Source organism: Polypterus senegalus, chromosome 15 (genome assembly GCF_016835505.1).
Source record: "Polypterus senegalus isolate Bchr_013 chromosome 15, ASM1683550v1, whole genome shotgun sequence".
NCBI classification, from domain to species: Eukaryota; Metazoa; Chordata; class Cladistia; order Polypteriformes; family Polypteridae; genus Polypterus; species Polypterus senegalus.
Window position 1 is genome coordinate 12,421,115 of NC_053168.1, and position 7,538 is coordinate 12,428,652.

The window sequence follows — 7,538 nt, forward strand, 5'->3', positions numbered from 1 at the left end:
CTAGTGGCCCTCATGCTGCTTTGATTTAAAGTTTCCTTCACTCCAGAAAGATCAGAGTTAGAAAAAGTAATTAGGTAGCGATTAATTATCATAAAAGGAAAGGCAGGTGAAGAGCAGAGATAAATCTACATGAGGATAAGAATAATGTGTTGAATAGCAGACATTACAGTCTTTAGGGTGTGGATAAATCATCTGCTTTATGTCCAAGTGTTAGATATTGTAAGTAAAGTTGTAAATCACCGTTGAGACGAACCTTAATTCCTTTGTCTGTCAACTAGACGGCCCTCCTAAAGAGCAATTTTATTTTAATCTTCATAATTTCGGGTGGTAGAGTGGCTCAGCAACTAACTGGACTCTGGTTGTACTGCCCGCCTGGATGGCTCACTGTTTTCCTCTAGTGGGTGATAACTCCCTGGTTGGAATAAGTTTAATTGTGGCCTTTTAAGTAACCTGAACCTAAGGAGATATATAATGAGGCGATATCCCTCCTATAGTGATACAGAGAAATCACATAAGAGAAAAGAACTTAGCTTTCTTTAATGATGATTTACGCGGCATAACAGACGAAAGGAAGCCAATGGCAAGACAATTACCAAAGTGGAAGTTCAATGTATACAGTCTGCCATTTTCGTCGCTGCGATGGAAGGCTTTTCACGATTGGACAATATTACCTCCCATCCGTCCGGGCTCCCCGGTGTGCCAGGCAATGTTCCAAGGCTTTATACTATTTCTCCATGTGCAGACCCCTACTTAGGTACATCATGCCATTCCAAACAAGGCAAAGAGAGGATTCAATTTCATGCACACAGAAATAGTACAATGCCCATTTTCGTAGTTTTCCCTTTCCCTCTTCAAATGCTTGCCTATCAGCTCTAAATTTAGCCCCTCTGTGCTAAATCTGGCCTGTACATGTGAGTGGATTTATAAAATATTTTTTGTACAGAGCACAGTGACATTAAACTTATATTCTTATTACAATCACCTGTTGAGGTTGTGAGTTTTTCCTTTTGGTCTACAAAGTGAATGGGGGACTCCAGATGGACTTACAGCATATTGACACCTAGTTTGCTTTGTTGAGGTGTTTTCAACTCTGGTGTGATTTCCTGAATGCTCGGTTTGTTTAGGCAGATGTGAACAGACCTAACCCTAACCTAACTCTGGAGCAGTTTGCCTTAGTTATGAACGTAATCCGGCATGGAACCGATCAAACTACATGAAATACTATGCATTATGGGTGAAATTGTGCAAGCACAAACGACTTATACAATTAACTGCCATTCAGAGCAGCACCTGATTCTGGCTTATAGCCTTGAAACAATTGGCCCTTAAGAAAAAACAAAGTTCAAATTAATTTGTGATCGGCTCAATCAAAACACATTCAGAGGCGACGAGAAACGAATAGCAGCAGCATCAAAAGCTCGATTCTCAGAACGCAAACTTGATATGCTCAGGTGGGGCATCTTTTTAATGTACATACATACTTGACATATGTAATCAGCATTCCAAATTAAAGTCATTACCAAATATGCACAAAAGACATGCCATTTGAGATGAACTTAAACTGAGGTTACATTTTTATGGTGGCTTGTGGAGAGTAAATACACAACATCATTCAGTTAAAAAACAAGTACACAATAAGTTTACATCAGTGTATACTGTCAGCCTTCTGTTGTAGACTTGACTATTTGAAACGTCTTTTTAGGGCATTGCCATGCACGGACATCAGAGGATCACCTTTCAGATACTGCTGATGCTTGCAGTACCACCCCAAGGTGAGAAGGGGCACTGTCTCTAACTTTATTATTTCTTTTTCCCTCTGTAGTGCCAACAAAATGCATAGTATGGGCAACTGAGCCCTGCCCCTTTCCGGTCAAGCCTTATAAATATCAACTTCCCCAGAAGGAATGGGAAGGAGACCTCCCGCATCCCTGACATTAAATAGCTTGATAGAAACTTAAGGACTTTGTGTACCTTATGTTCTTCCTCCACCGAACACCTAATTAAGCTCCCCTTTTTGGACTTTGACATTAAACAGGGTGCCCCATCTGGTACCCCAACTTTTCCAAAGGACATCCGAGTTCATTTGTCGATTGACTTCAAAAACATTGCAGCAAATCATTTTTAAGTCACAATTATAGAAAACACAGCGGTGTACAAATACTTAAAAAATTGCTGCTGAAACCTCCCGATTTTTTTCTGCCCAATGAAGGAAGTCCTCATCATGCCCACACGATGCTTACCGACATGTTTAGTTCATTTAAAAAGTTTACAGTACAAAATGCAACCAAACTGAGTGGAAACTGAACCAAAGGAGCAGATCATCTACTGATTTGGAACAAAGCTAACATACTCGAAGCATGAAAACGCCTTTACTTTCATTGCACACTGCAGCATAGGGGGCTAACGACCTTAAAATAAACGTTTAGAGGATTTATTGCCATATGTCACTGTTTTGTAATGGAAATGGTGGGACACACCCCGACCCATTCCAGTCTGGATATTATCTATTAGTTTTTGCTCACCTTTGGGACGTTCTATAGACCTGTGTGTCCCTTTCCTAACAGTCTAATCGATTAGTTTCATCAAAGATGGATTCCAAATAAGGTGTTGTGACATTTCACTCTACTTCTTCTTCTTCCACTTCATCTTTTCCCACTTCTATGAGGGGTCAATGCGCTTAATCAACCTTCTCCAAACAGCTCAGTCCTGCACCTCCTCACCAGTCAAGCCCTTTTTCCTTCACATCTTCTTTTACTTCATCCATCCACCTCTACTTTGGCCTCTCTCACTTTCACTTCCCCTGCACTGCCATTCCCATCTCTCTTTTTCCCACATCTTCATTGTCTCCCCTCATCACACATGCACACACTTCAACCAGCTTATGTAACTGTGGACTGATGAAGATCTTCTTATTCTTCTTTTCAGACTAAATTGAGGGGTCAATGTGCTTGATTAACCTTCTCAATAAAGATCTTTCCTGCACATCCTTGCCATTCAGGCCCTTTCCCTTCAGATCCTCTTTGACTTTATCCATCCACCTCTACTTTGACCTCTCTCACTTTCACTTCACCTGGACTTCCATTCCCATCACTCTTTTTCTCACATCTTCATTGTCTCTCCTTATCACACATCCACAAACCTCAACCAGCTTATCTAACTGTTGACTGATGAAGATCTTTTTCTTCTTCTTCATCTTTCCCTAGTTCTAAAAGGGGTCGATGTGATTGATCAATCTTCTCCAAACAGCTCAATCCTGCACCTCCACGCCAGTCAGGCCCTTTTCCTTCAGGTCTTCTTTGACTTTATCTGTCCACCTCTACTTTGGCCTCCCTCACTTTCTCTTCCCCTTTATTTCCCATCACTCTTTTGCTCTCCTCATCACATGTCCATACTACTTCAACTTCCCCTCCTGTAGATTTTCTTCCACTTTTGTTGTACTTCTGGTGGTCTCTTTTCTTATTCTGTCATTTTTTGTAACTCCACATATCCATCTTGACCTTCTCATTTCTGCCACATCTACAGTTGTGTTTAAAAACATAGAAGTTCAAGATCAGTAATCTGGTGAACCACCATTATTTATAGTAGTGATATTTGTGTATGGCACTTGTTGATGTAGTAGTATAACAGAAAACCAACACACCCACCTGTCACGACTGGCACGCTGCTTGTTCTGAGTAACTGATTGTTCAACATTCACTGTTCAAAATAATAGAAGTGTGGAGATGAATTACAAAATTCATTCATTCTGTGAAAAAGCAGGTGTCCTTTATGAAAGAAGAAGGAAAGCAAATGTTTCCACTACATTTGAAATATGGAAATAAAAGTTATTAAACAAAATATTTCCCTTTATTCACTCTTCTTTAATGCACTGCTGCTTTTTTGAACACAACTCTTCACTTCTTCTCCTGCACCCTCTTCACTGTCCATGTCTCACCCCCATGTCTTAAAAACCTGACGTTGAACCTTTAAATTAATTCTTCTGATGCCTTCATCGACACTGTTCTCTACGGGTTATCTCTGCATCTAATTCTCCATCATGGGCTACCACTGATCCTAGATAATTAATAAACATATCCACACTTTTCAGTGGCTCTCTCTGTTGCCTAACTTCTGAATTCTGATCATTGTTAAACCTCATATATTCTGTCTGACACAGTTGCAGTTGTGGTCAGACTTAGAAAACTAGTGTATGCACTAAAAAGAGGCAGGAAATGTGCGTACACAACTTTCCACGCAACAGTTGGGATTTATAAAAGAAAACTTGATGGGAAAACTTGCATATATTTATGGGAACTCCGACTCTTCTGTACGTAACATTATGGAGAAAGTGAGAAACGACGGCACCTTTAACAAAGTAGGGAAATCCAGCTAAAGAAGCTAAATGACGACTAACAAATACAAGAATTTGTACCATCAAGCTGTTAATAATGCGTGTTGATGTGACAAACATGCTAAAGCTTAAAAATAATGACAATGATGCAGTGCCAGTCAAGTCCAGAGTGCACGCCCTTTGAGATTCATAAGTGGCCCTCCTTGGTGCACATGCAGTATTCTTGATAAAGCTCAGCGGGGGTCCACTTAGTGTTCAGATCACATGCCCCTTGAATAGCCAAAAAATAACACCCCTTGGTGTCAGTAGCATTTGGAGGATTATGGCACACGCACCACTTGGGTTTCATAAATGGCACACCTTGGTATGCACTGCGCACATTCAGTACACTGGAAAAAATGCAAATACAAAAACTAGAAAAACAAAACTTTAAATAGGAGTTGCTTTGCTTCTTATTTAGCAAAAATATCTTCCAATGAGGTAAGCAAAATTTGCTTGACAAGATTTCTTAAAGTAAGCAAAGAAATCGTAAATACAAATTTTTGGATAGTTCAATAATTCTCACAATAAGGAAAACCAGATTTAATGTCATGAAATAAATAAATTCCACTTGCTTTGATATCATTTTTCGCACTTCCCAGTTCCCCTTGGTGTCAGGTTTATGTGTCCCTTGAGTTACCAAAACAGACCCCCTTGGTGACCATAGCATGGCACACTGCTTGAGTTTCACAGATGTAGCATTTGAAGCATGTGCTCCTTAACTTTCACAAATGACGCCCTTCAGATGACAGCACCCTAGGGGGCCACCTATGTTGCCTAATGGATTGAGCGGCTCAGCACCGATGCAGAAATAATTCTGTATTTAATAATTTGTAATATCTATACTTGCATTTTCCCTGATAACTTGTCACAGATCCCTGCACCAGCACTCCATGAAGCATGCCATGCAAAACTAAACGGAACTGAAATAAATGTGTGTATGTGAGCAGGCACTGCAATGCACTAGCACACTTTTTCAGGACCAATGCAACCAGAATCGGCTCTAGACCCCCTGGCACCCCTTAAAGTGGATTAGATGAGTTGTTGAATGTCATGTTATATTATGAATGTGGCTTTCCGCTTATTTCGAAAGATTATCCCAGTTGGCAGCATAAAGTCTTTGATGGCATACGCCAATTCTGCCTGGTGTGTTTCAGACCTGACTCCCTCTCACGTCTCATTTAATGCGTCTCCGTTCACAATGGCTGAACCTCAAGCATTACCACTCACAATTTCATTAACAGATTCTATTTTTTTTTTTTTATATCTGTAGGATTTTTTTCTTCTTCCTTGCAGTCATTAAAAACCAGAGCCCGTCTGCTATTATTGACAGACGCATCTCCAAAAAGTGCAGACGACCATTTAACTTGTAGTTATGAAGTCATCAACACTTCCTAAAAGCTTCTTCAAGTGATTTTTCAGTATGTGTGAAGAATTAGCTGCTGCCACATATATAATTTGCCTGCCTGACTGTATTTTTCAAATTGTATTTATTTTTTTATTTTTTCTAAAAGGACTGGAAAACAGGAATACATTTGCTTTGCTGCTTTCAGGTCCACTTAACAAATACGACGAGAATAAAAGGCTTTACACTGGGCAGCAGTCGATGCCCTCAGTGAACCCTGAGCAGAAATGTGGAAAGGTTGCCATTTTATCAGAAAGGTCGTTTTTATTATATGTTCTCATTTTATTTATTATGCGTATCGTACTGCATTGTCACCAGACTGATGAGGTTATTAAAATGTTTTCTGGTGGTCCAATTTAATTCTCTGGCAGGAGAACTGTGTGCCACAATGTGAATATATCTGTATATTTAATGACAAATGTCTGAACTACCTGCAATAAATAGGAGCTCCATCATCCATTTATTCAGGAGGGGGTACAATTAAGGGACCAACCAGAAAGGAGCTTCGGCTCATTCATACTGGGTCGACGGGGACTTGACGTAACTAGAGTCTTCTGTGTTCTCAAAACTAGTTAAAAACACATAAAAAGGTACTAATAAAGGATAACAAAACTGACTTATACAAAGGATTTAGTAAACCGACACATTTTTAAGTGTACTTTTAAAAACTGGTAGTGACTTGACTTCTCTGAGCTTCAGAGAAAGAGCATCCCAAAAGTTTGGAGCTGAAACACAGAAGGCTCCATCACTCATTTTACTCTTCCGAGTTCTAGGAATGGTAAGCAGTGGACCCGTCTGAGATGATTGGAGTTGTACAGTAGAAGGTCACAGAGATCAGATGGAGCTAGATCATTTAAGACTTTGTAAGTTAACAGAAGTATTTTGCAATGAATATGAGATTCATTTGGGAGCCAATGTGGTGTGACGTGTTCCCAGGGGGCTTGGTCATGTAAGTGAGAACCTTGTGTGATGGACTGCTGGGGCCATTTCCCCAGTTGGGATGCCATTGTGAAGAATGGACCGTGGGTGCAGATGTGCATAGGACACTGCCTTTCCTGGAGCACTAGATGGCATCTCCGCACCCCCACCCGTTGTTGCAGTGGTCACTCATATTCCCACTGGGCTCCATGAGAATTGGAAGTTGGTACAGCCCTATTGGGTTCTGTGGGGGCCACCAGGGGGAGCTGCAGAACCCTACTTCATTGGGCTTCCATCACACCTGGGAGTGCTTTTAGACCTCATTAACTCCAAAGTGCAGCATATAAGGAGCCACCTGCCTTCAATCAGGGAGCCAGAGTCAGGAGGATGAGGAAGATGACACTGCTTGTCAGAGGAGGAGTGGAGGCAGAAGGAGCAACAGAGACAGATAGAAAGAAGAAAGTGCTGTGCTTATTGTTCTATGCTTGGTGCTTGTGGGAAACAGATGAAAAGCATTTCCCACTGAAATAAAGCCTTGTGTGTTGATGGACTTGTGCCTGGTGTCTGTCTGTGATGGGTGTGGGGAGCTGGTATGCCCCCCGGTGGCCACACTTGGCAGCAGAGTTCTGAACATACTGCAGTTTGTTAAGAGCAGAGTTTGGAAGACCATACAATAAGGCATTACCAGGACTGGATTAAGATCTTTAGAGGCCCTAAGCACCTAAAACGGGTATCGAACTCCAGGCCTGGAGGGCTGCAGTGGCTGCAGATTTTCATTCTAACCCTTTTCCTAATCAGTGACCAGTTTTCACTGCTAATTAACTTCTTTCTCCTTCATTTAATAGC